This window comes from Mixophyes fleayi, chromosome 2 (assembly GCF_038048845.1).
Source record: "Mixophyes fleayi isolate aMixFle1 chromosome 2, aMixFle1.hap1, whole genome shotgun sequence".
In the NCBI taxonomy this organism is placed as follows: Eukaryota; Metazoa; Chordata; class Amphibia; order Anura; family Limnodynastidae; genus Mixophyes; species Mixophyes fleayi.
Window position 1 is genome coordinate 227,076,465 of NC_134403.1, and position 23,090 is coordinate 227,099,554.

Consider the following 23,090-nt stretch of genomic DNA (forward strand, 5'->3'; position numbering starts at 1 on the left):
GTTGTTAAGATGGCCCTGATGACTGCAACTCATTTTAAGCAGAGGACTAGTGAGTGCTTTATAGCTTCGGCTCATATGCATCTGTTCTGTTAACCTGCTCTCCTTTCTTTCCAACCTGGGAAATATCCTGCAGATTACTATAATCTTGAGCTGAAGAAGTTTGTGAGATGAGCAGTGGGGATTGTAATTAATGTACAGAGGCAAGTTAGTTCATGTCCATATACAGCTAGGAAGAGTCAGAAGTGCTGATATGTCATACCGCCCCACTTCTACCACTATGTAAGTGACACCGGCGGCAGCCCATCTACAAATGTTGAACTTTCACCTCTAGAGCAGACCGAGGTGGCCTGCATTCATGCAGAGCAGATAAGGAGAGCTGGAGGAGTGGACAGCGAAGCAGGTCCCTCTGCTGTGACACCACATGATGAGTTAGGTAATTATCCTTATTATATAAAAGATACAACTGAATAAAACAAACACTGTGTCGATTGTAACAATTGTGTCCAGTAAAGCAGAACTATTATATATTGGAGTAATACAATTGACTTTTTTAACAGTAAGTTAATGCTTGCCAGTAATAGTGAGTATCCTCTTCATCTAAGTCTATAACCACAGAAAATGATAGATCTTTTCTTGCTAGGATTGATTCCAATCAAGTTTTAACTTAGTAAAATCTTCCAGTTAACTTTAGTAATTTATAGCCTCACTAACATTTGCAATCAATATAAAGGGATCTATTTATTTAAACTGTGACATCATTATGCATTACTGCAAATTGCAGCAATGCATAATAAAGCACCACTGCAATTTATCATGCCAGGGCTGCTCTGGGAGCCCCAGCAAAGTCCCCCCTCCAGCAGGAAGATTTTTTTGCTATTCACCAGCAGCCTGAAGCTTCCGGAGAATGGAGGAAGTGGCATGCACTTGTCAACTGAGCATGGAAATGATTGATGTGCTCTTTGTGCTTGTCTCATTCTTTTCCCCTGGGGATAAGGTGGTGGAGATTGTTATAGGCTATTAAATAAACCAACCATGCAGTGTGATTACTCAGAATTCTATAACTGAAAAGAGCAGTATAATCACCATTATGACATGTATACAAGCCTAACTGATATAGTGAAACATTTACATAAACCTTTTTTTTCATTACAAAATTATTTCCGAATTATAATCCTATTTCAGTTATATGTGTTAAATTAATTAACTTATGTAAATGTGTTTTTAAATATCAGTTAGTTAATTATGTCCAGATACCTGCAGTAAGAAATTAGGTGGAACATTTGTGACCAGATGATCTTATACTGGTGGAAGGACTCATCTTGAATGGGTATAAATGTTTAATACATCTTTCACATTAAACTAGATTGTTCTCACAGTTTAAAATCCCATTGACAAATTTCCTATCACAGAGGAATTTCCAACTTAATAGAAGTACAAGTTTTTCTTTTTGTAACATGAATCACAGTGGCAGTGATTTATATTTCTGCAGACATTCCATAGTGCAATGAGACATGGCAACCACAGTCACATGGCACATTATGTATTGAGCACCCCTCTGAGCTTTTTTATCACTGTAAAATCCTCCCCCTACTTATCTCCCTTCTACTATCACATAACATGCTGAGGTCTGAGAGTCTGTTGCTGTGTAGCAGACTGATTGTGTCTGTGTCTGGCAGTCATACTTGTTTTCACTCCAGAATGATTTTGAAAAGCAGATAATGATTTGATGGAGGAAAGCAGATGCAAGCTTAAAGGGTACTTAAGTTGATATTTAAAAAAATAAAAAATAAAAAACGTTCTACGTGGGATTGCTGATTTAACTTCCACAACAATATATATATATATATATATATATATATATATATATATATATATATATATATATATATATTTATGTAAAGTGATACATGTCAAACACAACAATCCATTTACACATATCTAAACACCCATACAACACTCTCATCATCTCAACACAAACCACTCCCTGTGCTTGATAATTCTGTCCTGCTACTTTCCACTGCTGTCCTCTCACCCCCTAACCCATCTCTAGTCCTTTATTACACTTTTTTGGTCTCTCTGGCACGCTCTGGTCTCTCCATTCCTCACTCAGGTCTCTCTTTCCTTACTTGTCTGATCTTAAGGCAATATTTTTTAATAATTTTCCCACTTTTTTAATATGTTCTCGTCTCACCTCTACACTAGGATTCCTCTTCACAGTATAATGTTAATAACTTGCATATAGAATAACGATTAATGTTACAAAAATACATTACAAAAATAACTTTTAAAAAACTCCTGTATAAGATTTTGACTGAAGATTTGGGAACATTGGTGAACTGGATTCACTGTTTGAGTATAGACTGCAGAATCTGTGCATTCTTCCCGATTGCCAACAAATTCTATTGCCATTAGCAGCTCTTAAAGTGTTTATGACAGGGACTCCATTGGTCTCTGTTTTAACATAACAAATAAAACCGCATATTGGATATCTTGGAAGTACTTTTTTTCAAAAGTGGGTCTGAATTGTAAATCTGGACCACCATGTGTCTTAGGTGCATCCTGTTTGAATATCACTTTGTGTGCCCACCAATTCAATAGCCTTTTGCTATTCAATAATGCATCTTGCATCTCTCGATTGTATTGGTAAACTTATATACCAAATGTAAAGTAATCTACCAAAAGCTTATCTGATTCTTGACCTCACATAGGTTCTCCTTGTCTAACTGCCATTAGCAACTCTTGAAATTTTAATGAAAGGGATTCCATTGGTCTCTGTTGGAGCAAGTAAAATCGCATCTTGATATTGGAAGTATTCTTTTTTCGAATGTGGCTCTGAATTATTCAAATATGAGTTGCACTCAAGTTGTTTGTACCATATCCTACAACATCTCCTGTAAGTATGGGCAACCAGGGAACTCTGATGCATCCCGTCTGGATCTCACTTTGTGTGGTCATCTTGAGTTGTCTAAAGGTCTCACTTTCGATTCTCTGTACTTTATTATTCTGTTGTTGACGCCAATTTCTGTAGTTTGCAGATGGTGGTGGTGTATGGATCTGAGGGACGAGGATTTCACCTACTCTGAGACAAATAGAGGCGAGGCCCCAGCCGCGTGGAGACCCTGAGGGAGTGAGGTGGGCCACTATGTCAGGAAAGGCTTTTATTTTGGAATGAATTGGTGTAGGATGTAATACATATATTAAATTTATAATTAAATATGTGACAATGAATGTTGTGTTCTACGGTATTTACTAACCTTTCTTAAAGAGACAAGTGTGTGGTCAACCCTCCATAGCTCCTTGGGCCTGATTCATTAGCGGACGGATCTGTTGCGGAAGTTGTGATGCATATTTTAAGCACAAACAGGGAGATAAGAAAGTCACAATTCATCAAGGAACAGATGTTCAAAGGCATGCACATCTTAAGACATTTACACAACGGAAAATAGGATGCAACAAGTCTCAAGCAGTCAATTCATCTTAAGAAGATCCGCTTCTTAAGATCTGCTTAATGATAAGCAGATCTTATCATTATCTTATCACACCATCTTATTTAAAGATAAGACGGTGTTAACGTAACTGCAAAGGGGTTGCTTACACATTTAAAAACACAATTGTAGTGTATTGTGCAGAACTGTTATTACCTTATTATTCTTTTTAACACTTACATGCTTATATAACCTGGGACACATGACTTTAAAGTGTTAATGAGCTAAATCAACACACATTCTTATTCACCTACATAAAAGATTGTGTAATGTGTTTGATTTGAACTGAAATGTGGATACAATTGCATCTCATAATAATTCGCTATCATAAATAATTATGCATATTAAAATAGACATTAGTGTATTATAAAAATTTATATCATTAACGTTACAAAATGTGTAGCATACTCTTCCATAATCAATGCATAGGAGAATACATACAACCTCCCCATAGATAAAGGTTGTGAGTCAGGAATCGAACTCATGACTCCAATGTTGGAAGGTAGATTGGCTAACCACTAAGGCAACATTCAGTTAGAAAAATAAATACATTCTATAGACTAGAGTGCACAGCACGACAATACAGCACGTGTGCAACATATGTAAAAGCTAGATAATAATGCTTTAAACCCAAAAAAAAATTAACACTGGCACTCTTACTTATTATGAAAAAATATATGCCAGTTTACATCTGCATGGTTACCTTAGTGGTTTGTACTTCTGTTTCACAGAATTGTCGCCATGAGTTTGAATACCAAACATGGCCTTAGCATCTGTGTGCAGCTTGTGGGCCTGAATCATTAAGGAAAGGAAAACAAGAGGAGCTTTGTCCAAATCAGTAGATGTCTTTACTTAGCAAGGGTTCGTATTATACTAGTATTTAGCACATAAGGAAAGTAATGTGTTTTTTTATCATGTAACACACAAACACAAACACTTGATTTTTACTCTGACATTCAAAATTATGCTACAATATGCTCTATTTCAATTATAAATCTGTCCTCATATTTTACATTTACTTCCCCCTCAAATGCAACTTTGTAAGGCAAAGGTGCATTTTACATTTTTTATGTTTTTTGTTCAAAAATTATTCTGGCCCACAGGGCACATTCATTCACATTATCTGCATGCTGCCATCTATTATACGAGGGAGGGAAGGGGTTGATTTTGAGAGAACATACTCCTTTGAGGTAAATGCAAGTATTGTCTGCAAACCTTTCATTTTTTATTCATCTACTGCTTGTATGTTATGTACTCAGCTTCCCTACTAATCAATGCAGACAACACTTGAGCAGCACAGTGGGTTAGTGGCTAGCACTTCTGCCTTACAACATTGAGGTCATGAGTTCGTTTCCCAACCATGGCCTTATCTGCGTGGACTTTGTGAGACATTAAGCAAAGTAAAGTCAAAAATAGAGGAATTGTGAACCTTGTAGAAGTGGAGATAAATAGTTGGGTTTTTTTGCTCCAAAGTAAACTAGTGGGTGTTTTTTCATGTACCACACAGATACATTGAAAGTTGATCTTGTACATGCCTTACCCCAATTATAAATATATACAAACTTTTTCAATATATCTCCAAACAAACATGTTTTGACCAAATAAGCCCTTTATTGCCTATCTTTTCTTAACAAATCTTGCCCTGTATGTTCTCCCCATGTTTGCTTTTTTTTTCCTCCGTGAACTCCATTTGACTTCATCAATCAAAATGCATACAAGTAGTTGCATTTGCTGATATCAAATGGACGTGTGTGTGTTAAGGGATTGTTTACACTGTAAGCTCTATTGGGCCAGGGACTGTGTTCTCTGTACAGCGCCGCTGAATTGCTGGTGCCATCATAAATAAATGATGAAAGAAATGATGTAGTACGAAGGGAACAATGTTAATTAAATATTAATGTATGTTCTAAATGTCCATCCATTATTAACCTCATCACATTTCTTGCAACTTAATTAAAAAAGACACAGTATTTTTTTTTTGGTTTTTTTTATAACAAATTATTTAACATTAATAGTTCATAAAACAACAGTAGAAATACATTTTTTAACTGTTAATTTGTTTGCAACTTAATTATATTTTTTCAACAGTCTTGAATATTTGTAAATTTTTTGGTAATATTTAAAAATATCGTGCAAAATCTCCTCTTTTGCTGGTGAGATTTCCCCCACAGGCTGAGTGTCTTCTTGAGCTGTTTAAAACAAGGAAAAAATAGCATGTCTAGGTAATTGTACAAACATATATTACTTCAAAAGGGTATACTTTGTTTACCACATTTGACGGGATCAGCAGAGGCATGAAGTGTGACATAACTTTACAATGCTGACAAAGGTTAAAGGTATGCTATACACTGTACTAGCCAGAGGCTTAATACTGTTGGGTGGCAGATGTATTTATATATAAACATTTGTGTGGTGGTGGGGGGTTACTTGGTTCAATAAAAATATTATTATGGCCATCATGGTTGAAACCTTTCGAATGCATAACTAGGTATAGGATAAATTGCATGTAAATCATAGTTTTTGGACAACTACAATGCTACTCAAAAGGAATACAATTAGGAAAAGGTTTTTAATGTTAAAACTTACATTTAACCCTCGCCTCCTCCTCCTCCGTCTGTGTGGCATCCGCAGGAGCCTGAGCCACCTCCTCCACCTCCTCAATCTCCGCCACCTCCAGTTCTGCCACCTCCACCTCTGCCACCTCCTTTGCAGCCTCATCAACCGCCTCCACCTCCGCCACCTCCTCCACCCCCTCATCAACCTCCTCCACCACCTCCTCTGCTGCCTCACCAACCTCCTCCACCACCTCAAACGCCTCCTCCATCTAACCAGATAATAATGTGAGCTGACATTGTGAAACAGGCATTTTTCTATAGATATTAAGATAATCTTTAATAAAAGGAAATAGATTTGACAGACACACACCACTTTCAGATGGCCTGTAACAATGTTTGGTTTGGGATTATGGATGTAGAAATGTCATTATTACTGTTTAAATTAGTACTAAAGTAATACATGTGGCATTGGAGGGGGAGTAACATTTCTAATCTGGAACCACATATATATCTTCGGTCGGCCATGTCTTGTGTAAACTTTGAAATGATTTTTAAAAGTAAAGCAAGTATGTGTATATTTATAATAGGAATAATAGAGATCTCACATCTAACAATCTCTTCTCTCAGTTCGGCCAAAAGCTGGGGCTGACGGCCCTGTAAGTCACTCCAGCGACGCTGGAGCTGCACAGTTGTTCTACGTTGTTGAAAATGTGCCTGCGCACACTCTGGTACTCCTGCTGTTTCATCTCGTTGGAGAAGTATCTCCCTACGAACATACTCTCCATGGCCTCGGCCGACACCCGCTGCTCACGACTTGCAAATGTGCTGGCTCTCATTTAGGAAATTATGTATTTTCCACTAATCTGCTCTATGATTGGTTCTCAAAGCACTTGTGGGTGAGCTCATGTCACTTGCGGATCTTTTCTACACCCGTGTGCAAAATGTCTGCCTGTCATTCATTTATAGTATCCTAGCAAAGGAGGGGGGTGTGGAGACAGAGCGATGAGACGTGTACTCCGGACTTAGCAATTAGGATGAGACATGTACACCTCTAGTTGTAATTAAATGTGTATTCTAAGGCAGCTGTGATGTTCCTTCAGTTCTGCTAATTTATGATGTTTTTGGCAGGTACATCATTTGGTTGATTTGGATTACAAAGATATTCTTGGAGTGAGTACTCCCTATATATTACAAAGCTGGTTAATAATGGGAAAATAACTTGTTTTACTGAAAGCAATGTTAGTGCTTTTTTAACTTAACATGAGTATAGCTTTGCTCTATATGCAGGTAAAAAGTGTGATATTCATAGCAACACTCTGCTGATGGATTTCCACCACAAAACCCAGGAGTAGGCAGACGATAGCATTGTTGGGCTGAATCATTGAAATGTATATAGAGATTTCATTTTTTACAAGAGAGTCCCTATAGACGAACGCAATTAAATAGTGACAGTGTTGCACTCGAACTTACACTTACCTGAAAGAGTTAACCTGTTGGCAGGCCCGACCAATGATTGTAGATGGGAGGGTGTTTGGTTCTTTTATAGGGTGTCTCATTTCCTGGTTGCCTCATTCTGCTTTGCAAAATCTTGAAGAGCTGTTCAATAAATAAAGCTCAGTAGCATTCACTCTACAATTTTACTTCTTATTTGTTTTATTTATATCCTTACCTTTCTCTCTCCTTTTCTTCCCTTCAGTGTCCATTTTTCCCTACCTCTTTCCTTCTCCCCCCTTCTTTCTTCTCCCTGTACCCTGTCACACCCCATAGGCATCTGTTTAGCAGATTTAATCATTTAGTTTTTCCTTTCATATCCTGCTGTCTGTCCCATCTCTCTTTTTCTTTTCTTCCCCCAATTTATTTTTATTTAATCCCCTCTTCCCCCTTCCCTAGCCTAGCCTCCTGCTCTTTCCCGATTAGTTACCCCCCCTCTTTTCTCCCTTAACCCCCCCGTGCTTCCCTGTCTTCGTTATACCCATTCCCCCCCACACTTCGCCACCATATCCCCTCTCTTCCTGTTTTCATGTCACCCCCCTTTCGACAGTCTGTCACCGCCCCCTCCTTTTCCATTGGTCACATCCGTGCCATTTCATAGATAACTCCTCCCCCACTCCACCATTTTCTTATGGCAGTTTCTCTTTCCCTGCTTACTGACCGCAGCCGTGCGACGAGCTCCTAACCGCCACCTCTCGCACAGCCGCTCTCTCCAACCACAGTTCCCCGGAGCGAACAGATTTGCTGTTCAGCTCTGGGGTGTGTGGGCGGTGGAGGGGGGATCCCCATCCCCGCTCACCCTGCAGTCCATGCTTCCCCCCCTCACCATCCTTGACATAATCCCCAGGAGCATGTTTGTGAGGATACCGGGTTTAGTGTAACCTTCTTGGCCGCACAGCTGGCCTGCCCGATACCTATCCAAGGTTCAAAATCACCCAGGCAAATATCTGAAATAAAACAAACAAGTTTTGTATATAGGTATGTACCCAGTCGTATGAATATTTGTGTATTGTGTTAGGAACCCCTCCAGCCGGCACAACACAACCCGGAATCTACTCTGCCAATAAGGTGTTCACTGGAGCCCCTGATGGTGGGGACAGACTGGGCCGCAGACTGACAGAGGGTCGTGAAGTATGTACCGGCTGGGGAGAACCCAGGCAAGCGGAGTGAGGTCCAGGCAGAGGTCAAGGGCCGGAAGCAGACAACAGTATCAGTAAACAAGCTGAGGTCAGGGGTCACAGGTGGATAGCAGAAACGGTAAACAGGCCAGAGATCAGGGTCCCAGGAAACACAAGCGAAGTCCAATTCCAAGCCAAGGGTCATACACGGGAAATCAGTAGCGGTATCAAAATACAGGAACAGGAACAAGCAGGTCAGCAGACTGGAGCACATTGCCTTAAATACAAATACAGACCAATCAGGAGTAGGATACACTGCTGCAGACTAATTGCTCATACAGAGCAGGGCCAATTAGGGCTTGTCCCTGAAATACACAGATGCAGGCTAATGCCTGTAAATCAGACCTCAGATTAATCAGCCCACAGGCTGCCTGTCATGCGCATGCGCCCGCCTACCGCCGGGACGCAGCGCTATAGTAGAGGCGTCCGGCCGTTCCCATGGTGACGGCCGGGCAGGAATAGGAAATGACGTCCTGGTCATCAAGGTGACGGCACATGAGAAGCGAGCCGCGGCGGCTGTGAGTACCGCCGCAGCTCGTGACATATTGTATATATATGCACATGGGTATATGTCGGTGTGTGCGTTTGATGTATATGGGTATGTATGTATTCATGTGTTTAGGTATGTTATATGTATATATATGTGTGTATGTGTATGTATATATGGTGTGTAAGATGTATGTGTCTGCGTGTTCATGGTGTATAAATGTGCATTCGGTGTATCTATATGCGGGTGTGTATAGGTGTACCTGTATGTGTGTGTATGTGTATATAGATATGTATGTATGCATATATATATATATATATATATATATATATATAAATATATATATATGTGCGTGTATCTATATGTGTGAATGTATACGATTATATGTATGTGTGAATGTGGGTGTATGTGTATATATGGTATGTGTATATGTGTGTGTGTGTGTGTGTGTGTGTGTATTAGAGATGGTCACTGACCCCCGTGTTTTGGTTTTGTATTCGGTTTTGGATCTGGATCACCGTCGTGTTTTGGTTTTGGTTTTGCAAAACCGCCATTGCGTGTTTTGGTTTTGCTTGTTTTTTTTTTGCTATTTTGTTGGAAAATCAATGTTTTTGGGCCTAAAATACCCAAATTTAGTGCTCCACATGTTACTTGGATAAGTAATCTAATTGTAAAGCTAATAAATTATCAAAAAAACAGTTTAATTCCTGGTAGGTAGGCCTTCATTAATTCTACACACAAAACAGATTGTCTTCCTCTCCATCTATGCATATTGGCAATGCAGCCATCGTCTATGGGTGTATATTACACCCTACACTTATAGTTAAATATGTAAAGAAATGGAAAAAGGCAGTTTGCTTTGTGTCTCTATGGGCCCCCCTCCACTTGTCGAAAATACAAAAAAATTCAGCCATTATAGACTGTACAATATTAATTGAAATGGAGAAAGCCAGTTTGGTTTCTGTCTCTATAGGGCCCCCTCCACTTGTGGAAAATACAAAAAAATTCAGCCGTTATAGACTGTACAATATTAATTAAAATGGAGAAAGCCATTTTGGGGTCACTGTGTGTATGACACCCTACCATTAAGGATAAATTGGCCAAACAGCAGCCTTTCAAGACGGTACGTGATATGGAAATGCCTCAAGTCCCTTTCCTCTTTGGGGGTAGATTGCACCCTACACTTAAATAGAAAGTTTTAAAAAGATGTTATCGTCATCATCTGGATCTTCCTCCTCACCCTCATCAGTGTGTACGTCATCATCACAGTCAGTGCTTGGATGTCTTTGATGGTGAAGGCCTTCCTCGTGGAAGATGTAGTTAATTTTTATAAACATCATTTTCTCCACATTTTTTGGAAGTAACCTTCGACGGTGATCACTAACTAAGTTCCCGGCTGTGCTGAATACTCGTTCAGAGTACACACTGGAGGGTGGGCAGCTTAGGTATTGCAAAGCAAGTTTGTACATGGGTTTCCAAATGGCCTGCTTTTCCTCTCAGTAAGGAAAGAGACTGTCTGACATTTACATATCAATTAGCTCTTGAAAATAATCCTCCACCATCCTTTGCATGTTTATACTCATATTGGATGGAGTTATGGGCAATGTGACAAATTTTTTTGAAAAATCCTTCAAACCAGCCCAGATGTTAAATTGTTCTGGTCTGCCCCCTGCGTCTTTTTGAGAAATTTAATTTTTTACGAGCAGCAGCAGCTTGAGAAAGGGAAGGAGGACCCGTCGTCAAACCAAGGCCCAGTTCAGCGGCCAACTTGCTGAGCAATAGCTCCTTGCAAAAGTTCACATCTTGCTCATTTACAAATAAAGACTCAATGTAGGTCTTAAACCTTGGCTCAAGCACAGTGGCCAAAACATACTGATCCGAGTGCAAGATCTTAATAACTCGAGGATCATTGTGATGCAAATTAAGTACTTGATCTACAAGGCCAACATACTTTGCTGAATTGCTTGCTTTCAGCTCCTCCTTCAGTTTCTCAAGCTGATTTTCCAATAGTCTAATTAAAGGAATGACTTGGCTCAAACTAGCAGAGTCTGCACTCACCTCATACGTCACAATTTCAAATGGTTTCAGCACCTTGCACAGCACTGAAAGGATTCCCCATTGTGCAAGCTAGAAATACATCCCCCCTCCTTTCCCAATGTCATGGCTTGTGCAATATGCTTGGATGGCTTTGCGCTGTTCCTCCATCCTCTGAAGCATGTACAGGGTGGAATTCCACCTAGTTACCACCTCTTGCTTAAGTTGGTGGCAGGGCAAGTTAAACTGCTCTTAGAGCTGCTGCAATCTCCTACATGCTGTGGCTGAATGCCTGAAATGGCCTGAATTTTTACGTGCCACTGAAAGCATCTCCTGCACCTCACGGTTATTTCAAAGGAAGCTCTGCACCACCAACTTGATGGTGTGAGCAAAACAGGGAATATGTTGGAAATCACCCAGCTGTAATGCTCGCACTATATTGTTGGCGTTATCAGAAATGAAATATCCTGGGGAGAGTCCAAGTGGTATAAGCCATGTATCAATCACATTTCTTAGTTTGCGTAACAAATTGTCAGCTGCATGCCTGTTAGTGAAGCCGGTAATACAAAGAGTGGCCTGCCTGTGACAAATGTTATGCAGTGGTGTAAATGCTGCTGCTGCTGTTCCTGCTAGTGAAGGTGAATGACCAACCCAGTGGGCTGTCACAGTCATATAGTCTTTGGTTTGGCCACTTCCACTTGTCCACATATCTGTGGTTAAGTGGACAGTGGGCAGAATGGCATTTTTCAGCGCAATCTCTACATCTTTACACACTTTTTGGTATAGTTGTGGAATTGCTTTACGGGAGAAATGGTGTCGCGATGGAATTCTGTAACGCGGACACAAAACCTCAATTAACTATGAAAAACCAGCTGCGTTTATTGTGGCGATTGGACGCAGATCTAACACTAACATGCAGCCATGGCGTCTGTGATTCGCTTGGCGACTAGGTGACTACTGTCATATTTGCTTCCCCTAGCAAATGATTGTTTCACAGTTAATTGTTTAAATGTAGGACTGCTCATTTTCTTGACCTGCCTCTGGGCTGACGATTCACCCCCAGCAGCAGCAGCAACAGCAGCAGCAGCAGTGGGACTAACGCTTTCTTCAGAGGAATCAATAAAAATGCAGGAGCCATCCAGCCTTAATAAGTGGGATGCCGGGCTAACTCCGAGCGCTACTGAGGATATTGGAGAGGATTGTGTGGTGGGTGTATTTTGTAGCCGTCGGGATGTCGGTGACCGGAGGATCTTAGATGATGATGGAGTGCTTGTATTTTTTTTGGAAGAACTTTCAGCTTTTCCCAACACTTTGCCATGAACTCGCGTTAAATGGCTTAACGTAGACGAGGTTCCAAGATGGTTAAGGTCCCTCCCTCGACTGACTGTGGCTTGACATACACTACAAATGGCTATACAATTGTTGTCTGGATTTGGGTAGAAATAATTCCACACATAAGAAGTGGATTTTTTTGTTTTATGCCCAGGCATGACAATGGCCTTTTTCTTGTCACGTGCCAGAACTGCTGCCACTGGTGCAGGACTTACATAAACAACCTCATCCTCATCAACATCCTCATTAGCGCCCTTGTCGCCTACACAAATCTCCCCCACATCCTTATTCTAATTCCAAAGTGGCATCCTCAATTTGGGTATCACCGGCTACACTCGGGCTATTAAGGCACACATCAGCAGAATGCTCACGATTAGACATCCCACTGTTGGATGGACTCTCCACAGGGATTGGTGTCATTTGTGAATAAGAGCAAACATTATCCTCTAATGCCTTACTGTTATCTTGCAGCTCGGCTTTGACGCGTAACAGTAGTTGTGCACCAATTGTAGGCTCGGTAACTTTTTGGGATCTGCCACTAATAGCCAAAGGTGAAGGCCTCATTCTCTCTTTGCCACTGTGTGTGTAGAATGGCATGTTGGCAATTTTTTTTTTATCGGCACTTAACCTTTGCTCAGTAACACTTCTTTTTCGCTTCAACACAGTAAATTTTTTGGGGGGTTTTGTTTTTTGGACTGATTTCGAAACACTGTGTAGTTTGACATCGCCTTGCCCAGATGACATACTAGAAACACTAACATCAGGACTGGTGACAGAACCTGGTTGTTCAATCTGATCATATGTGGACTAGGGGTGTGCACCGGGCACTTTTAGGGTTTTGGGTTTTGGGTTTTGGGTTCTGATTAGCTTGAGGTTTTGGGTTCTGATTTGTTTTGCCAAAACACCTGACGAAAGGTTTTGGTTCTGATTTAGGGTTTTGGGTTCTGATTTATTTTTAAAACAGCATAAAAAGCGCTAAAATACATTATTTTGGTTTTTTTACACTCCTACGCTATTATTAACCTCAATAACATTCAATAACAATCATTTCTACTAATTTCCAGTCTATTCTGAACACCTCACAACTCACAATATTCTTTTTAGTCCAAAACGTTGCACCGCGGTAGCTTTCTGGACTGCGTAGTGGAGTGGCCCCGGTACCCAATTTGGTACCGGGGCCACAATATATCACCCTCAACAGGTCTGAATTCCACTGCACAGATGGTGGACACCGGATGGACGTCTAAAACCAATATAGATGTTAAGACCGCAGTTCCTCTTTTTTGGGACTGCACAAACAATTAACGTAGTAATATAAATGGAAGTTACTATTTTTTTAAACTACAGAAAGAACGTAGTAACAAAAATGGCAGTTACTCTTTTTTGGAACTACAGAAAGAAAGAACGTAGTAATAAAAATGGCAGTTCCTCTTTTTTGTAACTACAAAAACAAAGAACGTAGTAATATAAATGGAAGTTACTTTTTTTGGAACTACTGAAATAAAGAAAGTATTAATAAAATCGGCAGTTACTCCTTTTTTGAACTACAGAAAGAAAGAACGTAGTAATAAAAATGGCAGTTACTCTTTTTTGGAACTACAGAAAGAAAGAACGTAGTAATAAAAATGGCAGTTCCTCTTTTTTGTAACTACAAAAACAAAGAACGTAGTAATATAAATGGAAGTTACTATTTTTTGGAACTACTGAAAGAAAGAAAGTATTAATAGAATCGGCAGTTAGTCCTTTTTGGAACTACAAAAACAAAGAACGTAGTAATAGAAATGGCAGTTCCTCTTTTTTGGAACTTAACAAGAATTATATAATTTTGTTTATTCAGAAATGATGAGTCTCTCTATTAGAGTGTAATGCCCCTTAAAACTCCTTTAAATAAAATAGTACGTATTCTAGGAGACCCTGTTTATATATTTAACTTGGTTCTGCAAAAATATGCATGATGATCACTGGACAGAGATCTGTAATAGAGCAGCGATTAAAGTGGCCTGATTAAAGGTCATGTAAGATCTTAAAGCACTCACAATTATATAGAGACTGTATTCGCATTAAAAACGCTGCCTAACGTGTCTTAAAGTTGGCACTTATATAGCGCTTGCTTCACTGGGTGATGTGAGCAAGTGGAGTGTGTTAATATGGAGAGACCCTATCTAAACATTAATATGATAGAACAAATTGCAGCGCTGTATACGCTGTGTGTAGGTAAGGTAGGGATCTCAAATACCATGACACTCTGTTTAGACTAATCCCTGACAATGTAATATCACGGAAAGCCTATTTGCTTATCAAGGGCAATGCCTAGCTTCTGCTAAATCAGACAGAGTATGCAGCGCACGTCTAACACCAACATAGCTGTGCCGGTGACATGGCCTGCAGGAATATCTCTGATGGAGATAGAACTAGGCCCCAAAGAGCACATAATGCCAAAAAAAGAGTTGCAAGATGGAATTGTCCTTGGGCCCTCCCACCCACCCTGATGTTGCTGAAATAGGACATGCACACTTTAACAAACCAATCATTTCAGCGACAGGGCCTACCAAACTACTGTGGCTGAAATGATTGGTTTCTTTGGGCCCCCCCCTCTGATTCCTGGACCCCTTCAGTGTGTACTTCCTCATCCTCACACATTATCAATTCGTCCTCGCTGGACTCAACAACCACAGGTCCCTCTGTATTATCTAGAGGGCAGTGCTGTACTTGATTGAGGAATTGATAATTCATTTTTATGAACATCATTTTTTCAACGTTCTGAGGAAGCAACCTCCTTCGCCGCTCACTGACCAGGTTCCCCGCTGCACTAAAAACTCTTTCCGAGTACACACTGGAGGGGGGACAACTCAGGTAAAATAGAGCCAGTTTGTACAGGGACTTCCAAACTGCCTTTTTTTTCCTGCCAGTAACAATATGGACTGTCTGACATGTCTATTTGGATGGTGTCAGAAAAATAATCCTCCACCATTTTTTCTATTGTGACAGCATCCAATGCAGCGACAGTAGACATGTCTGCAATGGTTGGCAGGTCCTTCAGTCTGGACCAGATGTTATCTGCATCCCCGCTAGTGGGTCTTTTAGGAAAACTGAGCTTTTTCCTCGCTGCCTTAGGTGTGGAAGAAAATGAAGGTGGAGCTGTTGGCATGTCACGGTCCTCTTCAGAGGACAATTTCCTGACCAGCAGGTCTTTGCACCTCTGTAGACTTGTGTCCGCCGGAAACAGAGACACAACATACGCTTTAAACCGAGGATCGAGCACGGTGGCCAGAATGTATTCCTCTGACTTTAAAAGAGTGACCACCCTCGGATCCTGGCAAAGCGTACGAAGGGCTACATCCACAAGAGCTACATGCTTGGTGTAATCGCAATGGTTTACCAGCTCCTCCCTTACCTTCTCCAGCTGCTTCTGCAACAGCCTGATCAGGGGAATGACCTGACTCAAGCTGGCAGTGTCGGAACTGACGTCTCGTGTGGCAAGTTCAAACGGCTGGAGAACCTTGCACAACACGGAAATCAGTCTCCACTGCGCTTGACTCAGGCGCATCCCCACTCCTTTGCCTATGTCGTAGGTGGCTGTGTAGGCCTGAATGGCCTTTTGCTGCTCCTCCATCCTCTGCCAGGATCGAGCACGGTGGCCAGAATGTATTCCTCTGACTTTAAAAGAGTGACCACCCTCGGATCCTGGCAAAGCGTACGAAGGGCTTCATCCACAAGAGCTACATGCTTGGTGGAATCGCAATGGTTTACCAGCTCCTCCATCACTTTCTCTTGTAATATAGATTGCAGTACCTATTCTCTGGAACTGCTTAAAGAATGAACGTAGTAAATGTAATATAGATTGCAGTACCTATTCTCTTGCACTGCTTAAAAATTGAACGTATTAAATGTAATATAGATTGCAGTACCTATTCTCTGGAACTGCTTAAAGAATGAACGTTGTTTTTTCTTAAATTTGTGTCTACCAATCTAAGGACTCTCGGTTTCAATGGCCGGGTAATTTCGAGCATTATGTCAACTCTTCGTTCAGTTAATACGGAGGTCTCAGTTATAAATCCTCGATACACTAATTCTAGCTTCGGAGCGTATTAGGTTATATTATTTTGGACAAAGCTGTAAAATCATGAGCGTGTCCATGTACAGGGTTCAGTCATTACACTTGTCACTGGTAAATACTTTATTGGTAACACAGGCTTCATGGGGATGCAGTGCGTCCATGTCTTACTAAGGGGAGAACCTAACGTTGCCAATGGTTTAGTTAACATTATATACCGCGCTCGCTTCCTACACTGATTTTAAACCATGGCACATCCTGACCTTATTTAGGAAGGTAGCAGCAGCGAGATCATTGCAGGTTATTTGTTACACCCTACACTTTACACTGTTATTAGCGTGTCACAGGGCGACACATATCTTAACTTTTGCATTGCGTAATAGGTGTAAGCACCCCCTTGTTGGTCTAGAGAGTGTTGGAGATGTTGGTCTAGAGAGTGCCAACAGACATTGTCCCCTTGCATGGCTCTATGGCATAGACAATAGCAATGGCCACAAGTCAGAGGTCTGAGAAGTACCATTTGGGTAACAGGCTTCGGTTGCCATATTTTACCTGCAGACTTGACTGTATGTCCAGTGGATCTTGCAAGGAAAGTATAGCCTTCAGATAATAAGGGTGACACACACTTCATTTCCCCCCTTGACTATCTCCAAGTGGAGCAACCTTTTCACCATCTAGGAATGGTTTCACTGGTTAAAAAAAAAAAGCTCAGTACCCATTCAAATATGAATAGGGCAGCTTCCGATGCAGCTTCGGCCCCTGTACAGTACAATAAAATAAAAAAAAAATGCAATAAATGCAAGGCCCCTCAGACGACACACATTAGTTAGTGCACTTTGCTCACTGGACACATACTACTCAGCAGCGCTCAGATTATACGGAACACTGGAAGGTTCCTGGCATAGCAGGTGATTAAGATAGGGATACATCCCTAGTTCTGACTGATCTGTCCATGAGTCGGGCAACCTTTCTTACAGCGGTTGACTGGCAGTCCTCTAGGGGCTGTCATATGTCCATTTCATGAGGATGCAACAGTGATACAGTGGGCACGTAGAATTATCAAGTCTAAACAGACCACGTAGAGATTGATATTGTCCCTCTATCATTAACAAAACAGAGCATTGGGACGAGATCTCCTCATTCCCCTTTGGGTTAATAAATTTAGTCAGTTCACCAATCACAAAAATTTAAATTTCTAGGTTTAGATCCATCGTTATATGGCACCCATTCCTTTAGGATTGGGGTGCTTACGTTCGAAGTTTTAGCAGGATCATTCATGGAGACCATAAAGGCTTTTGGTAGATGGAAGTCAGCAGCCTGCAAGACTTACATTCGGCCTAATGTTTAAGTGCTGTGTGGTTTGATGTGCTAATTTGCCTTCGTTAGTCAAGCTTGTCAACCCATTTTTCTTAGTCCACAAGAAGAGCTCGCAGTTAGCTAGTTATCAATTCAATGCCATTTTAAAGCAGTCGGTTAAAAGGTTAGGTTTGGATCCGTTACTATAGTACCCATTCCTTTGGGATTGGGGCGGCTACGTCTGCAGCAGGTAGATGGAAATCGTTGGCCTACAAAACTTACATTAGATCTAATGTTTAAGGATTTGGTATACTGTATACCTCCTGGGTTGTTTTTTTTCATCTCGCTGTTTTTTCATTTGTTATGTTGCACCCAAACTCTTACCCTCCCAGTACCCCTTCTTTGTGGAATCCCTCTAGCCCTTCCCTGGTAACCCAAGGCTCCTCCGCTCGTTGCGTTAAGCGAGGGCATGAAGGGATTTCTCCCAGTTTTTTTTCCCCGGAAGGCCTGAGTAGTGGTGTGCCTCCAGGGTTTAATCAGGTTTTACCTTCGTTTGGGTGACTTATCCTTTCCCAGAAACCCTTTCACCCCTTTCTCTCCATTCCAGAAATTCTCCATGCTTGACATACTAGTCGCCTGTGTCATCCTATACTGTATGTGCACCATGGTGCTTTATGTATGATGTTTACCATAATTGTGCGGTGCTTAAAACTCTATCTCTTCCTGCAGGTGGTACGACAGCTGCCAAGACCATTTGGACCAACGGGCATTCATAAATATTTTGGACAGCTAAGCAGGAGAAGGTTAAGTTGAAGTTTGAGAGTGTGGTTAATATTAGGGTTAATTGGCTAGGTAGACGGTGTCTATATTGGCCCGATTTCCTGCCATGGTTGAGACGAGGGATAGAGCAATGGGGAGACCCTAACATTCTAGTAATTCATTTGGGTGAGAATGATTTTGGTAAAGGAAAACCCCTTGACCTGATTATTCTGATTAGGGAGGATCTGCATTATATTAAAGCTACATGGCCTGCCAACAAGATAGGCTGGTCCGTGATGGTCCCACGACTGTACTGGAGATCTGTGATTCCATTAAAAAAGATCTTTATAATGGCAAGGAAGTTAAATAGTGCAATCCATAAAGTTACTAGGTCCCTCTGAGGTTTTGTTATAGATCACCCAGCGATAACAGCGGATAGGGTGAGTCTCTACAGGAGAGAGAGTGTGCACCTCTCGGATGAGGGGTTGGATTTGTTTATGAAGAGGATTTGGTTGGAGTTAAGAAGTTTGGTTGGTTTGCATGGTGGCGGGCTGCTTTGCCTGTAAGGCAGCAGCATGGGAGGAAGGCACTGCGATCAGTGGCTGATACATACGGCACCATCGTGATTGGCCGCATATATCTGTCCCCTTCGATGCAACGGTAACTCTTGGTCCTTAAGTGTGGAGGGTCCTTGTCTGGCTCAGTGAGGGACGGCAAGTGAGTTTAGAGGGGGTGAAGTTTACTCTGACGCCAGGTTAGGGCCAGCCAAGCAGTTGAGGGTTAGGTGAAGTGTGGGTGGACTTAAGGCTGTACGCCATGTCCACGATTGGTTTTGGGTATCAGCTGGTAGCTGTCCCGCAGTGCTATTTCTCCGCCACCAAAGTTAGTTAATAAAAATTTGACCCTTTTGCCACCTTACTCATGTCTCTGTGTCTTGATTTTATATAAGTTAGTTAATGTATTTAAAGGTCTTGTGAAGGTGATGAAGGGCATACACAGTGAACTATTTATGCTAAAACTTAAATGTTAAATATCATTTTCTTTAACATTTATCCTTATGCCTCTCTTTAACCCTCTCCTTAGATTTTGGGCACAAATACATTTTGCATTTTTTGACCTTTTTGGTATTGGATATTGGTGAGTACTCTCTGTCCCTTAAAGAATGCAGATGACCTAGGCTTAGGAATGCAAAATGGCTGATTGACATTCATTTCTTAGGTCCTAGGAAGGGGGGTGAGGGGCGTTACGGATGTATGAGAAGTATATACCGCTATTCACAATTTCAGACACCTGTATTTTTATTGAGCAAAAACTGTCTTGCATGAAGTATTTAACAGCTGCTGTATAGGTTAATCACTCCTTTCCTGTTTTGTGTTGTTTGATTTGCCATTCAATATGTTTTGATTTCTAAAACATTATTGGAGTGAGTACAATTTAATATAGGTCAAAATGTGTTTTTCTGGTGCTTGCAAAAATGAGAATTTCTCTTACTTTAGAAAAGCCACATTGACATGTTGAAAACTTTATAGGTGTATTATTTGACTGCACAAGCATTTATATACTAATGTGAATGTACCTGCAAACTCTGTAGGAGCCAGATGAGTGCATTGTTTTGCTTAAGCATGCAATCATTTATGTTTTGGGGCTGGGGGGATTAAACTTTTTTTTTTTCTTTTTTTGTTATTCCTCATATTTTGGTCTCTCTTTTTATTCTAGATAAATATGTCTGATGAACGGGCAAAAAAATTCTGGCAGCACTCGCCTAAGCTTTTAATTTCACTGATAGAGAAATAAAAATTCTCGTTGACCTAGTCATAGAGAACTTTCATAACATCAACATGCGGCTGTCCGCAGTTGAAACTAAAAATAACTGGGCTGAAATAGCGCTTCAAGTCAATGCGGTGGTTCCCTGTCGGAGGATGCCCAAAGAAATCAAAAAACGGTAATATGTTTTTACTTTGTAAAAACGAATAATCTACTGGTTTACTGTAAACATTTCAGGTGACTGTTAACTTGACACATTTTATGCCTGTGTGTGTCATTTATATTTGAAGGCCATATTTGAACCTAGGAAATGTCAATTGTGGTGTCAAAGTGTTGGTTTTAACATTTACTTGTTACTTTCTTACAATTATCCACCCAGGGCAAGGCGCACACATGTATGTCTGTAGATTGAAAGTTAACAATATTATGTTCCATGTTAAATTAGTAACGTTTTAAAATTAATATATTTATATCATTTGGACAGCTGATCTGACTATAAACTAAAGTTGAAGCAAAAATTACTTGCCAGAAGGAGGCACGCTCAAAGAATCGAAGGTGGCCCACCAGCAGATCTGGACTTTCCCCACTGGAGGAGCGAGCAGCTGTGTGTTTTACAGAGGAGCCTATGGTTGGGGTGGGCCAAATTTATACCGGCTGCAACCCACCCCTAACACGACCATTATCTCCCCTAGATACATTTTTCTGATATAATAATTGTGTCTGTTAATGTTTCTGTTGTGTTTAGGAACATGTGCCACCTCTACCTGTATGTGGCTTAATGCTACCTTGCCAATAATACTCAGTTTGTGCAATTTTTGACGTGTTTGAAAAATCGAAACATAAACATAATTATCCCTGTTTGATAATTACAAACTAATATATATAGATTTTTCAAGTGTGTCAAGTTGGAATTGCAATGCATGTTTGTTGCTACATTTTCTAAAGTAATAATCATCTACATTGATGCCTCACAATTGCCATTAATTTAATAGACAACCTGTAGGTATTATTTTTTGAAACTAAGGGGGGTATTCAATTGACGGCGTGATCGCCGAAAGCCCCGCGCTCTAAAAATATTACCGTTAATACGGTAATTACTCGCTGAATTCAGCGAGTAAATTACCGTATTAACGGTTTTCTCGTGCAATATTACCGTATTAACGGTAATATTTTTAGAGCGCGGGACTTTCGGCGATCACGCCGTCAATTGAATACCCCCCTAAGCATCTGGTTTATTTTTATTTTTACAGAGCGGGAGGAGGAAGAGGCGAATGATTATGAGGCGAAGACCAGACCGCCAGTGGGCACGGCTGCCCGTGATTTTGAGGACCCTCAGAGGGAGGAGGCAGGTCTCACTAGGCAGCAGACACTTTCTCACTTAACCCAACAATTCCAAACCTGCACTCAGTCCCTTCAAACCGTCGTCTGTGATATCTCCACTACCCTCACCCGTATGGAGCACAAATTTGACAGCCACCTGGAAACTATGAATTCCAACCTTCACAATATAAATTTTAAAATGAGAAATCTGTGCAATCTCTTTTCACAATTCTTACAGCAGCAGAACACTTCACAACGCCCTCCACTAAATGACACTTCTTCACCCAATTCCACACTGAACAGACACGCTATCTTTTTGACCCCAGACCCTCAGGTCCCTCATCTTAATCTTTCACCCCTTTCTATTCCTCTGACTCCTTCCCTTTCTCTAGCTCCTTCCCTTTCTCTGGCTCCTGCATCTCCGGCTCCTGCCCCTTCTTTGGCTCCTGTCACTTCTCTGACTAATGCCCCTTCTCTGGCTGTGGCACACCCCTTGGCACATCCTGCCTACACCCCTGCCTATCCCTACCCCTATGCCTACACCCCTGTCCCTTCGTCACGACGTCGGTCTCACTCTGCTGACCAAGAGAGCTCTTATTCTTCCTCCGGGCCCTAACATCACAGATGAACAAAGCCAGGCCTGTCTTGCGCAAAAATATCCTGTGAAAAAAAAAAAAGTGGTTTTTATGTTGATATTTTTTAGATCGTTTGGAGTTTGTCTAATGTTAATAAAATTAGACCTTCACATTCAAATGCTTATTCTTTGTTTATTGTCTAAATATTATGTTGTAATGAAAATTGCTAGCATCTTGTTGTTTGTGAGTACACTGTTAATTTGAACACTGAGTCAACATAACTTAAAACCAAAATGTCCAAGCAGCCAAATTTCTGTCTCCGATACAAAAGGACCAGCAATGTGGTTGCAAAGAATAATTTTCTTTTTGATTGACATTTTTTGGTGAGTATAAGCAAACACTTACACATGCATCTGTCACGGGCACTAGGAGTTTTGACCCAGAATTCACCAGATGTAGCTTTACCCACCAGAGGTGCGGAGTCTAACACAGTGGCTAGTCTTCTCCAGGAACTCCCGCAAGGAAGTATGGGCTTTAGCGGCTTCCACTGTGAAGGTCGCGGCCCTCTGGGGAGTATGGTGAATATGCGGATACAGCTATACACAATGAGTACACGGATCTGCTGAAGTTGAGTAGAAGAGAGAATGGCAGAAGATATATATATATAGAGTCTGAGTAGTAGAAACAATGATGACCCGGCAAGTATGATGACCAGTAATAATGGGAAGAGAGAGTTCCGAAGAACCTAGCACGCCGGTAA

At 41.0% G+C, this 23,090-nt stretch overlaps 1 long non-coding RNA gene across 1 annotated transcript; it reads left to right on the plus strand.

Moving 5' to 3' along the window:
* Positions 1 to 272: 272 nt before the first annotated feature.
* LOC142140308 (uncharacterized) lies at positions 273 to 22,426 on the plus strand. Its single transcript, XR_012688391.1, has 4 exons — positions 273 to 433; positions 20,388 to 20,613; positions 20,920 to 21,069; positions 21,686 to 22,426. It is a non-coding gene; the product is annotated as an uncharacterized LOC142140308 (long non-coding RNA).
* The last annotated feature ends 664 nt before the right edge of the window (positions 22,427 to 23,090 follow it).